Source organism: Humulus lupulus, chromosome 4 (genome assembly GCF_963169125.1).
Source record: "Humulus lupulus chromosome 4, drHumLupu1.1, whole genome shotgun sequence".
NCBI classification, from domain to species: domain Eukaryota; kingdom Viridiplantae; phylum Streptophyta; class Magnoliopsida; order Rosales; family Cannabaceae; genus Humulus; species Humulus lupulus.
Window position 1 is genome coordinate 215,461,204 of NC_084796.1, and position 17,845 is coordinate 215,479,048.

The 17,845-nt window shown below is 32.1% G+C and overlaps 1 long non-coding RNA gene across 2 annotated transcripts; it reads left to right on the forward strand.

The window, feature by feature from the left end:
- The first annotated feature begins 12,117 nt into the window (after positions 1-12,117).
- On the forward strand, positions 12,118-15,612 carry LOC133829401 (uncharacterized). 2 transcript variants are annotated; one of them, XR_009891746.1, is made up of 5 exons: positions 12,118-12,231; positions 12,588-12,664; positions 12,769-12,846; positions 14,342-14,430; positions 15,392-15,612. It is a non-coding gene; the product is annotated as an uncharacterized LOC133829401 (long non-coding RNA). The 2 variants fall into 2 exon arrangements; XR_009891745.1 differs by lacking the exon at positions 15,392-15,612 and having other exon boundaries at positions 14,342-14,684.
- The last annotated feature ends 2,233 nt before the right edge of the window (positions 15,613-17,845 follow it).

The window sequence follows — 17,845 nt, forward strand, 5'->3', positions numbered from 1 at the left end:
AGATCAATTTTTATAAGATCTTCTAATTGATATATTTAATTAATACTTAGAAGTAAACGATATTATTAAGTATTAATAACATATCGAGTGCCATTCATGTATATCCACTTTATACAAAGTACCTCCATTAAGATGTCCTACTACATAACTAATCTGGATCTAGATTACATGTATTCATAATACTAGTGAACCTTACATACAATATTTAATCTAAAGATTCCATGAGCTATTTAAATTTGTTCCCAACAATCTTAATCCTCTCGTACCAATACAAGATTGTAGTCACAATAACAAACTCGAGAAGTTTCTGATATTCATATAATATTATTCTAATAATAATAAACAATCAATATATGCAAAAAAAATTAATTTCAATTGTTTATTTCATAAAAATATTGTTCAATACATATGCTTTAAAGGACACTAATCCCAAGAAAACTATGAATTTCTAGTAGAATAATTCATAGTAAACTATTAATTAACAGAACTAAGAGTTAGTGAAATTAATTAAATTATGGGAGCTTAGAACCACGGGTCCACACTGTCCCCGTACTAGCTCAATAACACAAATTTAAGTTTTTGTATTAAAAGGGGATAATTAAAACTAATAAAATATTATTTTTAATCTTACAAATTAATATTATTTGTGAAATAATATTTAAAATATTTCTTGTGAAACAATATTTAATGGCAGCAAAATTAATTTTTTATTGAAAATTAATTTAAATATTTAATTTTGTGGTATAATTATATACTATATATAATTTATATGATAAATTTCCAACAAATAACATTTTATAGAGATAAAATACCACATAGCCCATAGCCTTGTAGTTGTCACCAACCATAGTCCAAATGGACTCTGGCCCACACATAGGTCCAATGAGATTAGGGCTTTGTCTTCTTTCTATTGTTATATAAATAGAACATAATATCAATAGAAAAAAAAGACATCAGATGCATTTCACGTTATTTGCCAAGAGAGGAAAAAAATAGAGAATTCTCTCTGTTTTGTGAGAATAACATTCTCTCATGTGTTGAGATTCAAAAGTGTGTTCTTGTGTATCCTACCAAATAGTATAGAGATTCACTTGTATCCTTCTCTTTGTGAGAGCCATAGTACGAATGATGGTGGGTTAGAAGGCTAAGACACTATTTTATCTACACACGCTCTACGTCTAGAAGGTATTTGTAATTTTTTTTTCAGATTCATGTCGAATGAGAAAGATCCCATTCTAGATGTGGTTCCTAGACTGATTCGTTCTTATGCTTGAATAATTGTTATTATCATATTTAAATGTTATCTCATGCTTTCGCTGCACTGTCAATTACATGATAAAAAACCAATATTATCATGCACATGGATCTAATGGAGATATAAGGAAGATCATAAGTAGAAAAAATACCTCAGTAGTGCGCCAGACGAATCAACCTTTTTTCCTATGAGTATCACCTTAGAGATAGTTTTTTTTGACAGTTTGTCTTCCAAACTATATCTTGCACCAACAAAGAGGATGTATGGACTCCTTTTTCAAGGGGGAATTTTAATACACACTTTGATATCTCAAATCACCAGAGTGTGTAAACTTGTGTGAGATGTAAAAATCAACTCATTACTTAAGCTTTGTTTTGCTTTCTCTTGCGTGTGTGGTATATGGAGAGAAAGAGAGTGTTTGTTTCAATCTTCTAACAAGTAAAACAACTATAGCCCTAGTGAGCCTAAGGGTATTTTGGTAATTTAATGAATTATCAAGAATTATTGGGTTATGATATGTATTTGGAGAAAATAGGTGTATTAGGAAGAATAGTTGAGTTAATTGGGAATTTTAAGTGTAATTTGAGGTTTAGCGGAGAAGTGGTGTCAAATGACATTTTTGCCCTTGTGGGCTTTGGTGAGAGACTTAGTAGGCATGGGCATAATAGTCTTTTTCCAGGGTATTAGCTAAGACTTAGCCAAGTATGAAGCCAAAACATCAATTCACGTTTTTCTTACTTTCTCTCCCTTGGAAGTTCTCTCTTAGGCTTTGAAGGGGAACTCTTGGATTCTAAGTCTAGAAGTGATCTTTGGTATTTGGAGGCTTGTTGCTGAGAATTAGGAAAAGCTAAGCTAGGGAAATCCAGTTGGGGAGCTCAAAATATAAGAGGTAAATTTAGTTCTTTAAGCTTTTGAGTTTTTCTTTTTGTATTTTTTGTTGGTTTTTATTGATCAAATCAGAGATTATACGTAGCGGAACAACAATCAAATTGTTAGATTAATCCCATAAGATTTCTAGATCTACTTCTTCACATGCATATATATATTGAATCAAGGACAAGAATAGAAAAATTACCTCAGGTCCTTCCTTGCTTCTATCTTTTCGTATGGTTAAATCCTTGAGATCTCACATCAAGATCTTCCAAAATGTTCTCAGGCACACAAAGAACGAGTGTGGGCTCGCTATACAAATAATATGCAATAAACTATTTATCAGATGTCCTCAACACATGAGATCTGATAAAGTTTTGGACCTAGGTTTTGTGAAGAACAATGACTTTTGTTTATGTCACTGTTCTCTTTCTCTGAGAGAGATTCCTAGATATTTTTCTATCCCCGAAAAGTTACGTTTTGTGAAAAACTGATATCCTATATTTAATATATCCAATATATTAAAATATTTGTTATTTTAAACAAATTCAAAATAACTGATCAGTTATCAGATTTTTGTTTAAATAATAATATTTTAATCATATTAAAATATCTCATTATTTATTTAATATTTAAATAACTAAAATTGTGGAATCAAGAGACTGAGTACACTCTCTTATGCGTGTATGTAAAGAACGCCCTAGACCAATACTTACAAAACATTCGCATAACGTAATTTATAAAAGAATACCATCCATTATTAAAGTCTCAGGGGGACTTATTTAAAATCATGCAAGTTGGCGCCATAAGTTTAAAATAAAACATAGGTTTTTATGCAAGGCTCAAGAAAAACCAATTAAGTTAAATAACATAGTCCCACTGATAATTTAGGAAAAAAAAAGTCCCTTAAAACAAAACATAATTTAAATGGCGTTCTACGTTGATCGTTTTATCGTCCATAGGATTGCCCCACGCCATACACCCCATGACGAAAGAACTCCTCACGTCACCACGCGTACCATAGAGAAAACCTATTTGCTACCTGGAAGGAAAGTAAGGGGGGTGAGCTAAAAGCCCAGTAAGGAAGTACAAACAAATAAGCAAGTAAGAAAACAACAAACAACCAAACACTAACGTTCATCTAACACATCATGGTATATCATAACATAAACGTAACGTTTCATCATATCATAACATAAATGTGACATATCATCATATCATAACATAAATGTGACATATCATCATATCATAACATAAACGTGACATATCATCATATTACAAACATACATCATACATGATGAGCATGGAACGCTAGTTGTCCATGTCACCCTATGAGGTAAACAGGAGATCACTGGTCCTTGAATAACCTCGGCGCGTCCGCCCTAGGAGTCACGTCTCAATGTCCTTAGTAACTCGTTCGATGTATCTGACATCGAAATCTGTTTGATGTATCTAACATCGCATTCTGTTTGATGTATCTAACATCCATACACATATCACATTCAACAGATCATCACATTAAGGCATTCAAAATTTCATAACAGTTCATTCATAAAATAGCCTTACCATTCATAGCATAAAATCATAAAATCTATCTAACTTCCTTACTTCAGGTCCAAGCTAAGAATTTCACAATCTTTTCAACGAGCCTATATCATAATCAAAATAACGTTTCTTAGGTTCATAAAATTACTATTTTGCCCTTCCATACAACTCATGTGTGCATGGGCCATGCACTCATGATAACAGTTACACTAAAACATGCAATTATCATCCAAAAGAATAATGCTCGTTCTACCCATTTTACTAACATGATTGCTTTATAAAAATTACATAGTTGAATAATAATCATGATTTTGGACGTAAAAGTTGATTTGCATGTAACATGCATACGTGGGAACGTTGCGTAATAAAGACGTTTTCAAAAACGATAATTCTACATTTCTTTTATTATTTTAAAATCAATAGACATATTATATGCTTCATTTTCTTAAAATTTCTAAGTTGATTAAATTTCTCAAAAACTTTATTTTATTTTATAAATTTATTTTAGCTCAAAATAAAATATGTGACATTTTCATTAAATAAATAATAATTTATCAAGAATTACCCAACAAGCTTGGATTTAATTAAAATACCTATTTTAATATGTTTCTTTAGAAAAATATATTTTATCATTGTGTTACAAAAATGATGTGAAAAATATATTTTAAGTGTGGAAAAATACATTTTGATTTAATTTATTTAAGACTTAGTTTTTAAGTAGTAAAAACCCATATGTGACAATTTAATAACAATTGTTAACCTTTTTAAAACAAACTTTCAGCTACTACTTATTTTATTCAAAAATCACAAATAAATAGAGTCTAAATATTTTTCTCAATCAAAATAAAGAAAAATAATTATTTATCAAAATATGCATTCATACTATTAAAATATCATTTTTCAATATTACCATAACTTAGGAAAAATAATTTATTCCAAAAATTAATCAAATTCATTTTTAGTGAAACTTACTTCATATTTTTTTACAAAATTCCAGCAACCATTTTTTTATCATTAAAATCACCATATTCAATTTTATAAACTCATTTTTTTTCTCAAAATTCAATAAAAATTCTGTAGGAAATTAATTGGGTAAAATATCATAACATAAGACTTAAAATCCTCTTTTAATTTCATAAAAATTAACACATTCATCAAGAACATTATTTATGCATGCAACTCATCTTTTTATCAACTTTTACCCAATTATTTTGAAAAAAACAGCAAGCTTAATTCTTTGTAAAACTCAACTTTTGTCTTAAAAATTACATAAAATCATTCATGCCTAAAATCTCATTATGCTCTTATAATATGCATGATCCTAATATCACTAATATAATCACATGAATCCTTTTAAAACCATTTGTTGCAATTCCATGAAAACCAACAAAACATTATCATAAAATAGCATATAGTAAATTTATAAGCACCATATTCACATATGCCTTATATTAACCTAGCATATTTCTATCATTATTTTCATGCATCTCATAATTTAATCATTCAAAATATAACATGCATCTAACAAAATTTCATGATCAAAATATCAAGATTACCACTTATTCTCTTACCCACATATCATAGGTCCTAAAACATGGATCAAATATATTGTAAATCACACAACATATCAAGAACACCCTTGGGTGTACCTAGGCCGAAATCACCATACAAGTATTCATAGATTATTACAATTTTTTTATGCATAGCAAAATCAACATCACAAACCTTAAACACAAATCATACTCTCACAAAATCCAAATCCTATACATCAATCCTACCAAAATCAACCATTAGCACCATTAGCAAAACCTCATATACAACCCACCAAAAACAATATAAGGCTAAGGAAAAGACCATTGCCTCTCTTGATTGTAAAAATCAAGAACACAAAAGATCAATACCCCAAACTCCACACCCTTGTTCAAGCCTAGGGTTTTTATGGGAAAGCCACCATGAGGAGGAGGAAGAACCCAAACACACACAAGAAAATAACACAAATCAAAATCATATTATCAAAAAGATTATGCAAAGAGGAAAAAAACAAGAAGACATACTCTAGGGGGTTCCTCTTCACTTTCTCCTTCCTTCTTCCTTTCTTTCTTTCTTCCTCTCTCTCTCTCTCTCTCTCTAGGTCACGGCAGCCACACACACACACAAGAGCAATGGCTCTTCTCTCCTTTCATAGCCCCTTTATCACAAATCCCCCCATAAAGTCTCCCCAAAGACAATAAGGTAAGTTTCCATTTCTCTTTTATTTGTCTTAATTTCTCTTTATTTCAAAAAGATACAAAGGAATAAAATGTGATCATGCCTATCCCCAAATGATCATGGTCTTCAATTTTTTATTTTTACCATCTTAAGGAAAGTATTCCTTTCCCACTAGGTCACACGCCCACTTCCTATTTCCCTCTTCTTTTCCCTTTTTTTTTATAAATAAATTACCCAAATAAATCTAAAATAAGGAAACATAAAATGTGTAGAAAATCTACACATGTGCACCATGCTACCATGCACTAGCACACACTAAATCACTAGGGTGCATTACTATCTATCATGCACCTTAATGCATTCCACCATAGCTCACATAATTACCTCATTTGTCACACTTAAATAAAATGTAACACTAATAGTAAAATAACATGTTACACAATTATTCACTTATTAAATTAATTAACCAAAACACTTCTAACAATTAAATAAAATAACACACAATCAAATAAAACAAATAATCAACCAAATAAAATAACAACACTTAAATAAAACAATTCATCACACTTAACATTTAAATCAAATAAATCACAAAAATTTAAATAATCTAAAAAAAAAAAAAATTTGGTGCACTACAGTGTAGCACAGTGCATGTGCACTGTGCCACACGTGTACCACATGCCTGTGATGGCATGTGATTTTTCTCAATTTTTATTATTATTTAAATACCAAAAATCTTTAAAATAAATTACTTCAAAATTAATTATATTTTTGTTAAATCAAATAATTAACTAATTCTTAATTAATTAATTACAAATAATTAAACAATAATTATGTTTGATACATAGAAAAATATTTTACTTATCACATAAGTCCTTTTTTGCCCATTTTTTTGTATTTGCCTTTGACAGTGATTGTTTGAGCCATTTCGGGGACCATGGACCTATAACATTAAACTCCAATAAATTGAAACTAAATAATTAAACTCTTTAATTATAATAGTTAATTTATTAATTCTGATATTACTCCACTATAAATTCAGAATTGCACTCTTTATGTTATAGATATATACTTTTACAGAAATCTTTTTCTTAAGTCGTTTATTGATATAACCATCGTACAATAGTTCAACCCTCTAATTAATTAGTTCATAAATTAGAATGGGAGAATTACCATTTAATCTTTCTAATTTACTTCTTATTCATTAAGTACCATTAATTCACTAGTGAATAATTAATCTATAATCTAATTATAGATTTGAGCTCAAAATTATTCAGTTCCAGAATTAACCCTTAAGGGCACTAATATACAATCCGTTAGGAAAGATTAGATTCTGTATTGTTGATACATGTTCCCAGCCATCCATGATATTAAATCTCTAAAACAAAAGTCATTAGCCTCATTCTTTGAAGAGACCTTAACGAATGAATCAAAAGATTTAATAAACATGAATAGGAGTTCATGAACACTCAGGATTTAGGTTGATCTATAAATGATCATCAGTTATGATATGAATTACAAGTCTTTATTATTAAATGGGTTTTTGGATAAAGACTTTAATTCATATCGGTCCATGCCATATATAATCATATTCTATAAAGCACCTTTACCGAGATGTCTTTCCACATCAATAATCCGAATCTAGATTATTTGTATCATTATGATACTCAGTAAGCCGTACTTACAACTCCAATTAAAGAATTCCATAACTTTAATTTGCTGTTGTTGACTATTTTTATTCATTCATGTGATCTTAATTCTCTCATAATAATACAAGATCACATCCTCAATAATGAAAATGGAATTAATCTGATATTTACAAAATTATTCAAACAATAATTTAACAATATAAATATAACAATAATAATCTATTGTATTTATTTATTCACAGAAAAACAAATGTCTTTACATGCTTTTAGGACACACTCCTAACATTTTTGAGAAATCATTGGATATTGGCTGTGGGAGTGTGTTGGTGGTTGCATGTGGTGCATCTGAGTTACTGGTATTGTTTTGATGGTTGAAATAGGTTGAAATGTTGGTTTGGGGATGATTTGGGTCAGATTATGACTCTAGAAATTATAGTTTCTTTGGGTTTTCGCGGGAGCGCCGCGTTGCTTGGTAAGAGCCCCGCGGCCCGTTTGAAGCCTGTTGCCTCAGATCGCCTTGCCATCGCAACCTTTATTGGGCTGCATTGCGACACAAAATGGAAAAAAAATTATGATGATGGCTCTCTGCCAAGTGGGGCGCTGCGGCGCAAAATCTTTAAGATTCCAGGGTGGCCTCTTGGCCTAATGTGGGGTTGCGACGTAGGTGTGGGGCGCGATTGCGCTAAATGGGGATTTTTAAATATGTTGATTTGGGTTTTGTGAAGCCGAATCAAAGAGCCCAGGAACGATTCCACTACCCGGTTTAGTAGAATTTGGGTAATTGAGGGCTAGGGCTCGATCTTAAAGCTCTTAATTGGTTTATTTATTGATTGATAGACTAGGGTTTTCCGCAAGGCTCGTGTGAAGAGGATTGTGCTTAGGGTCGCCTTGTTTATTTGATCAGGACATGAGGTAAGGAAACTGGCACATGCACCGAGTGTAGGGCTTGAGCCCTCGATTATCGAACACGGGTATGACGTGTTGTGAATTAGTTTAAAGTAAATGTTTGCTGTATATTAGCATCTGTTGTTATAAACGTTTGTAATGATTGGTTGCTACTTGTGATTGATCGGTCGGGAGGCTGTTATCGGCCTTGAGGTCGTTGTCGACACTACATGCGTAATGTAGGTCGTAGTGGCAGGGCCAAGCCATAGCGGTGTGACCATTACATGGATGAGGTGTGAATCTATTCGACATGATTCATTATACTTGTTTAATTATCCACATAAGTATGGTTATGATTTGTAAAGCATGTATTTGATAGAAATGCTTATCTGATATCAGTCTTACTTGATTAAGTTTTCTTGTTGGGCCTTGGCTAACGAGTGCTTTGTGGTGTAGGTAAGGGCAAAGGATAACTAACCAATCATGATTTGGAAAGCTTTAGGGGTGACACGTAAATACTCAGCTTGCTCGGCTACCACGGTCGAGAAAATTTTGAGGAACATGAGAATTTTTAACTGAGAAGTTCAAGTTTATTGACCAAATTTTTTAGTACCTAAATCATCATTTAGTTTAATTACACTTTTGAGTCCAAACGACTCGCTTACCTAGTTAAACACTATTTTAAACACACGGTGTAACGATTGTGGATTAGTAGGGTGTTACACCAATAGACTGCGATGAGTGCCTACAATTTTATTTTGCTTATTTAATTTTACCATTTTATTTATATAATATAAATAATTGATATAATTAATAAATTTTCACTAAAATTCATTTTTATAAAATATCAACATATATAACTTCTCTATTTTATTGTTTCATAAATAACACTCAAATAATAATTTGAAATAATACTTTGTTATTTGTTTTATTCACCAAATACTTTGTTCGTGTTATCAAGCTAGTTCGAGGACAATTCATAGTTTTAATCTTGAATAAATTAATTATCTTACTAACTCTTAGCACGGTAAATTAATTTATCAACTATGAATTACTCTACTAAAAATTCATAGTTGCAAAACGACAACCTTATATGATTAGAAGTTGTAACTCATAGAGTCGTCTATTGTACTGTAGTGCACCCAATTTTTTTTTTTTAGTCTATTAAAATTTTGTGATTTATTTTATTTAAGTGTTAAGTGTGATGAATTGTTTTATTTAAATAATGTTTATTTTATTTAGTTGTTGTTGTTTTATTTTGATTGTTTGATATTTTATTTAATTATTAGAATTGTTAGTAGAATATTTTTTTGAAATTACTTGTTAAATGATATATATTTATTTTATTTTAAAATGTGATTATGTGAGATTTGGTTTCATGCACTAAGGTGCATGGTAAGTAGTGATGCACCCTAGTGATTGAGTATGCGCATGTGCATGTGCATGGTTGCGTGGTGTGCATGCAATAGTTTTCTACACATTAATTTCCTTTTATTGGTTTATTTATTTTTAATTAATTAAGGGATTTAAAAAAGAAAATAAAAAGAAAGGGAAATAAAGAGGCTTGTGTTCATACAAGAAAAAAACATTGGGAAACAAATGGTGAGAAATGATAGAGTTGTCGTTTCTTGAATTCCCGTAACCTTAGACCTAGCCTCAGTAAAATGGGTATAAAATGGGCTGTAGATATCCAATTTAGACACAACTTATACCGTTAGAGAGCTAATAAAATTATCTACATTTTATGTGAATATCATTTTTCCTAAAATGTAACAGAAACGGGTTAAAACCCAGTCCCAAGTCTCAACACCCTAGAGTTACGAGAATATCATTATTTCCTTTATTAGCCATGGACAGCCAAGGAAGACAAGAGAGGAATTAGTGTGCTGTCAATGATAAAATGGATTGATTTGCTGAGTATAATTTTTAATTGAATTATATTTTGATTTAGGGAAAATAAAGGAAAATGATGATTACATTTTCCTTAGCTAGGTTTTGAAGATTGAGGCATTTAAATAGAAAATAAGAAAGAGGTTGAAGGCTCATTTGGGATGGAGGGCTGCCAAATTATAAAGAGAAGAGAGAGACAGAGAGGGCGTGACCTAGAGAGAGAAGAAGAAGAAAAAGGGTTCAAGCTAGGGTAAGGATTTTGGTTGTTTTCCTTATGATTAATCTAGTATTTTGATTGGGTTGCACTACAAGAATAACAGTATCTAGCGACGACACCTCTAGCGACGACATGAAAAAAATCGTCGCTAGAGGTTATTTCATATACGCGGCCCCTGTTCGCGCGAAAAGAAATTAATTTCCCTCCTTTATTGATGACTTTTCTCTCTCTCTCTCTCTCTCTCTCCCTTTATTTTCAGATTCAACAAACCGAAACCCCAAAATAGACAGCTCTCCCTTCTCCTCTTAGACCCCAAACCCCAAACCCTTCTCCTCTCAGACCCCAAATCTCAGACCCGAACCGAACTCCTCTCTCCCTCCTCTCAGACCCAAAATCCTCACTCTCTCTCCCTTTATTTTCAGACCCAAACCGAAACCCCCAAACTCCTCTCTCTCTTCTCTCAGAACTCAAACCCCAAACCGTGAGAACCCCAATCGCACAAAAGCCCATCCTCTCGAGCATCCTCCAAGTGCCATCTGTGGCTCTTCCAAGCCGCCGGGGACGTACGGTTCTTCCAAGCTCCATCGGAGAATCTCCATCTACGGTACATATATATATATATATATAAATATTTAGCTATACGGTATATATATATAAGTATTTAGTTTTTTATTATTAGTATTGTTCAGTTCATTTATATATATATATTCTTTTGTGACAGTGAAGTATCTCTCGACTCCCTCTCTGTTTTGCATGTGTATGTCCTGTTTTGGACTTGTTTGGGTAATGTTTTCGGCTCTGTAAAAAAAGTGGAGTTTATTTTTTTGGTGTTTGGGGCTCAATAAAAAGTGCGGGAGAAATTTATAAATAAATAGGTAGTTTTGTTTCTCTTGACTGGAAAACCTTAGGCATATACCAATTATGCTCTGGAGTGTGTTGTATGGCTTCTTCCTAGTCATGGAAGAGAAAGTTGTGTCCATTTTCTGGATTAGATGTGTACTTAATTTTGAATTCACCAACTCATGCAATCTTTTCAACTATTACAGGCTGTTGCAGAACAATCACTTGACTGGTTCTATCCCAGCAGAAATTGGGAAACTTTCACAGCTTCATACTCTTGACCTTTCGGGTAATGAGCTCGAAGGGAAAATCCCTAGCTCTTTGGGGTTCCTGTCTCATCTAAGTTACTTGTGAGTATGAAATTTCAAACTGGCCAAATAGAATGTTTATGTAGAAGTTGGTTTTGATATCATGTTTTGGTCTAACTATTTCCATTTTGGACATTTTCATGCCAAGTTTTTCAGGCGGCTTAGCAGAAACAAGTTAGTTGGATCAATTCCTAAACCTGTTGCAAGTTTGACTGGTCTTTCTTTCTTGTATGTGTTCCATCACATTTTGACTTTCTTCTCATGTGCATAGTTAATGAGGACTCTAATTTCAGTTATAACTACCACATAGGGATTTGTCATTCAATAATCTGAGTGGTCCAACTCCAAACATACTTGCGCAAGCCTACAGGTAAGATTTTTATGGAAATAAAATCTATTTCAGAATGTCACATAATTCTCAACCTTATTATCGACCGACTTTAGACTGTCAATAGGTGGTTCCGGAATTATCTTGTCCAATTGCTTTATTCACATATTACAACCCTATTCTGAAGCGTGGTACTGAGAATTTTATGTCTATCATAAAAGATGTTGGTGTACATGGTACTGCATATCTATCTTTTTACCGTACCTTAAAATTTTTCCTTATGATGGTTTTTTTGTTCTTTGTGATAATTTATTTATCTTGAAGTATATTTTAAAAAATATTAGAGTGAGTAGTAATGCAAGATGTCTAAATCGAGGTTTTTTTCCTCCTACGATTGAAAATGTTCTAGTGCTTTAGATTGATACAACTTCCGTCGCCCCCCGCCCTCCACTCTCCCCCCTTTCTGTTTGCTGCACTTTTTTAAATAATTACTGTCTTATATTTTGATTTAAATTCTTCATTATCTCTTTGAAAAGGACAACTATTTTGTTTATGTTGTTATATATCTTATTGCACTTCTTGATGTTTGCAGGGCTTGTAGTCCCAGATGTTCCATTAGAAGAGACTGATAATTTAAGAAAGGAAGCTCTGAAAAAGAATATTGAACTGGTGTGTCTTATTGGCCTTCCGATTTTTCATTCATTTGGATAGATACAGTGTTCTGTTTTTTTTTTTAAATGAAATTAACCTGCATCTTCTTGTATGCTTCAAAGGTATTGCTAACCACACCCACTACTCCTAATGATCGAATGAAAGCCATTGTTCAAGCTGCTGAAGGATTTGTCTATATGGTAAGGTTTTTCTTTGGTCGACTCTTCAATCTTGCTTCCTCTTTAGTTTTTCTGATGCTTATAATAATGTATTAGTTTAAGTAAGCTTGACCGTTCATGCTAGAACTCTGTTCACTCATTTCTCTCTCTAGATGTGTGTTTTAGTTTTTCTGATGCTTATAATAATGTCTCAGTCATTTGCTGTAATTTGAAAACAATTCTTACTATGAACATGTAAGCGTCTCTATTGTGGTGAGGCAAGGCAAACTATGAACTCGAACTTGATATCTTCACATGCATTTTCGAAATGATTTCTTTGGATCGTAATTGTGTTTTATATGTTTAGTTGCTACTGTTTGACATTTTAAAATATTTGGTTGTAGTATTACAGGAAACAAAACTACCCATCTATTACTTGGTATATATATATATATTACTTGGTATAATAAATCACTACTGCATTAATCTTCTTGTTATTAATTTGTACTCTGTTGACTAACCACTTTTAATAAGCTACAATATTGAAATTTCTTGCTTGATTAATGTTGAATGAGTTGATTAGTTTTGGGTCAACCAGCTTATTTTATTATCTTGACAGTCATAGAATAATAATTGGCAAAACCATTTGCCTTCAAACGACAAGCATTCACCATTGGATTGGATAACATAATATAAATTCATAGTTTTTATTTGCCATTAGTTATATTTTGACTTTTCCCATCTTACTATTTAGCATGCTCAAATAGTTATATTTTTAAAAGTTTCATTTCATTTTATATTTCTTTGACTTGCATCTTTGCTTCTTTGTATGAAATCATCAATTTTAAAACAAGCTTATTGGTACTTCACCAGTTATCTCTTTCCTGTCATCAAGCTAATGTTGATAGATTTATTCCAGCCCATTGGTATTTTTCTTTTGAAGCTGAATTAATTGATACTGCTGAGTCTGATGCTTTGAGGAATTGAAAGAATTGAAACTGTTTTTGAGTAAATTATGAGTTTACTTATATTTCAAAACTTCCATATGTGTTTTTAGTTCTCTCATTTTTATTTTTAAGGAAAGAAATCAATCAACATTAATCAGCAGCCCCTTTGACATTACATGTTAAAAATAAAAACTTTAAAAGAAAAATGGCATAAGTGAGGTTTGGTGTGATGTGGGGTATTGGTTCTCTTTGAAACCCAATTCTCCTTTCTCTTTTTTTCATGTAGTAGCAAAGAAAAGAGTGAATACTAAAGTGGTTTTTTTTTTTTTTTTAAATTGCAAGTGTGGCTCATTTTTTGTTTGATCAACTAATAATTTTTGTGGTAAGGACTTGAAAGTTATTATTATATATCATCTCTGTTTAATATTAGCAGGAATTTCATATTTTGAGTTCATTTCAAGAGAGCTTTCCCTTGTCATTACTTGCAGCCTCTAAAACAACACCAAACCACATAATAAATCACTACTGCATTACTCTTCTTTTTATTAATTTGTACTCTATTGACTAACCACTGCATTTTTAATTTTCAGGATTAATTGTTGATTGTAATTTGAGCAAGAGCTTGGTTTTGCAGGATTTTCTATAACGAAAGACTTTGGATTTTGATTGATTTATTGAGGTATTTACTCTTCAAATGTGTTTATTCTCTGTATTTAGGATTGTTTATTTTGGTTTTTTTTTTTCATTATGTGCTATAAGTTTAAGAGAATGCATGTTTCAATTGAATTTTTGTAAGACTTTAATGTATGTAGAAAAATATATGTTGTTCTAATAGAACCCAATATAGAGTTAAGTGGAGGTTAATCTAATTCCATGTAATTAATACAATATGTTTAAGCTATAGCTACCTATAACTAGATTGATATTTACACATATTTAGTCCTATTTAAAATAGTATATTTATTTTTTATCAATAAAAAGAAGTCTTACTATTTTTACAAGTTTTGAGTTTCTCATAATAATATGTTTATTTTTTGTTCTTTGTGATGTTATTTTTCTTTAATTACTTCCCATCCTTTTGTAATAGTCTATCCATTTTCTTGATGCAACTATTTTTCCTCAAGAAATATGGAGTCAGGTTTACCCAAGAAAAAATATGATATATTTCTAATTAAGATGTATAGTACATGTGTGTGTTTTTTTAGGGAAATTTATGTATATATGTACCATACATCAACTCTGAGCAAGCAATTTGCGTTCATTAAAAAAAAATAAAAAGAAAAAAGTAGTAAAGAGTGAATCAATAAAATTATACAATAAATAATAATCATAAATGGTCAATATGCATAAACTTATAATTTTTTTACTAAATTTAATAACCAATAAAGGTAATAATTAATAAAATAAGTATAATGAAACAAATAATTAAATCAAATAAAAGTAATTACTAAATTATATATAAAATTGAAATTAAATTGATTATTAATTACTCACTTAATTTATTAATTAATAAACTTTAATCTAATAAGTTATTGATGATTTATTTGTAAAACATGATAATTCATTGAAAAAATAATAATTCAAATAATAATTTCTTACACTGTGCAGTGTAATAATTAATAATTTCTTACACTGTGCAGTGTCCTATAGAATGTCGATCGACAAGACTTGGATTAATAATTCAAATAAATTTTCTGATGAGTATGTTGCTGGAGCGTTTGCATTTGTTGAGAGAGCTCAACAATTTGTGGATACAAGGGGACTAGTGAAGTGTCCTTGTAACAAGTGTCTTAATATCGAATTGCAAACGATTGGTGTGCTAGAAAGTCATCTTTTTGAGAATGGTTTTCTACGAAGTTATACAAATTGGTACACCGACCAATAGAGTGGTCCACCAATGTCACGAGGACGAGATGATGGATGTTCTTAATGATATAGCACAACCTAACAATTGTGAAGATGATGAGAACGAGGTTGATGATGAGATACCACCAGCATCAGAATGCAGAGGTACTAGCCAATACTACAATGACTTATTTGCCGAGATGGAGTCTCCGTTATTCCCAGGGTGTGAAAAATACACATCTTTGAATTTCGTAGCTAAGTTGATGCATTTCAAAGTGTTGGGGAAAATTCCTAACAAATTTTTTGATGGAATCTTGGAGTTGTTAGAAGATTCATTCCCATCTCCAAATAAGATACCAAAGTCACATTATGCGGCGAAGAGGTTGATGAGGAAATTGGGTTTGGGTTACGAGTCAATCCATGTTTGTAAGTATGATTGTGCATTGTTTTGGAAGGAAAATGCAGGAAAACACAAGTGCCCAATTTGTGGGGAGGATCGTTGGGTGGATAAAAATACCAAGGGGAAGAAAGTGGCCTAAAAAGTTATGCGTTATTTTCCATTGACCCCTCGGTTGATGCGAAAATACGCGTCAAGGCACATTTCTCAACATATGAGATGGCATCATGAAGGGCATGTTAAAGAAGATGGTATCATGCGTCATCCTGCAGATGGGAAAGCATGGAAGGATTTTGACCGTAGCAATCCAGCGTTTGCAATGGAACCTAGGAATGTGCGTCTTGGATTGGCTGCTGATGGATTCAATCCTTTTGGAAATATGAGTTAGTCTTATAGCATGTGGCCGGTTGTGTTAACGACTTACAACTTGCCACCGTGGTTATGCATGAAAGAGACTAACTTTATGTTGACTTTATTAATTCCTGTTCCACATTCACCTGGAAAAGATTTTGATGTTTTCTTAAGGCCATTGGTTGATGAGCTGAAGGAATTATGGGTGAACGGTGTTCAGACTCGAGATGTTGTTGATGGTAGTTTTTTTAAGCTTCGAGCAGCTTTATTGTGGACTATAAATAAGTTTACACTGCTTGTCCTACTTGCAATGTATCAACACCATCAGTTCGTTTGCAAAATAAGGTTGCATTTTACGGTCACAGACATTTTTTACCAATGGGACACCAAATTAGAAAAAAGAAGAAGTTATATGGTTCAGTTGAGAAAAGACCACCTCCAGAGGAATTTAGCACTGAAGCTATTTTCACACAAACGAATTTTATGCCTGAATCTCTTCCTGGTAAGCATGTTAGCTACGGTGGACAAAAAAGGAAATGCACAAAAGAGCAAGTTGGTTGGCGTAAAAAAAGCATTTTCTTTGAGCCTTCATATTGGGCCAATATGAAGTTGCGACACAACCTAGACGTCATGCATGTTGAGAAAAATGTATGCGACAGCTTAGTTGGCACAATAGTCGGGTTGGAAAATAAGACCAAATATACAATTGGCGCTAGAGTAGATTTGGAGAAGATGAAGATGATGCCAGAATTGCATCTGAGAATGGTAAATGGTCGAATGGAAAAGCCGGCAGCGAAATACACATTTATTCCTGAAAATCGGCATAAGTTTTGTCGATTTTTGAAATCAGTCAAATTTCCAGATGGGTTTGCATCTAATCTAAGGAAGAATGAGATTGAAAATGACAATAAGATTACTGGGTTGAAATCCCACAATTGTCATGTCATATTGCAACGTCTTTTGCCAATTGGTGTTCATTCATTCCTAGAAAAACCTATTGCCAAGACCATTATTGACTTATGCACTTTCTTCAAGATTATTTGTGCTAGAACTCTGATTGTTTCTGATTTGGAGAAAGTGAAAACATCAATTGTTGAAATTCTTTGCGGACTAGAAATAATTTTTCCGCCAGCATTTTGTGATTTTATGGTTCACCTAATGATACATTTGCCTCAAGAAGCAATAGATGGAGGTCCAGTACACATGAGGTGGATGTATCCCTTTGAGAGATACATGAAAAAATTGAAACATTATGTGCGTAATAAAGCTCGTCCTGAGGGGTCCATAGCTGAGGGTTATGTCGTCGATGAAGCATTGACATTCTGTTCTATGTACTTCAAAGGGGTGGAAACAAGGTTTAATCGTCCAGATAGAAATGTTGATGCAATTCCATCACCAAAGAAGTTGTCTGTGTTTCAATCTCAAGGTCGTCCGATCGGTAAGAAAACATTAACAACTTCAGACGATGAACTTAAAAAAACTGCTGAGTGGTACATTCTCA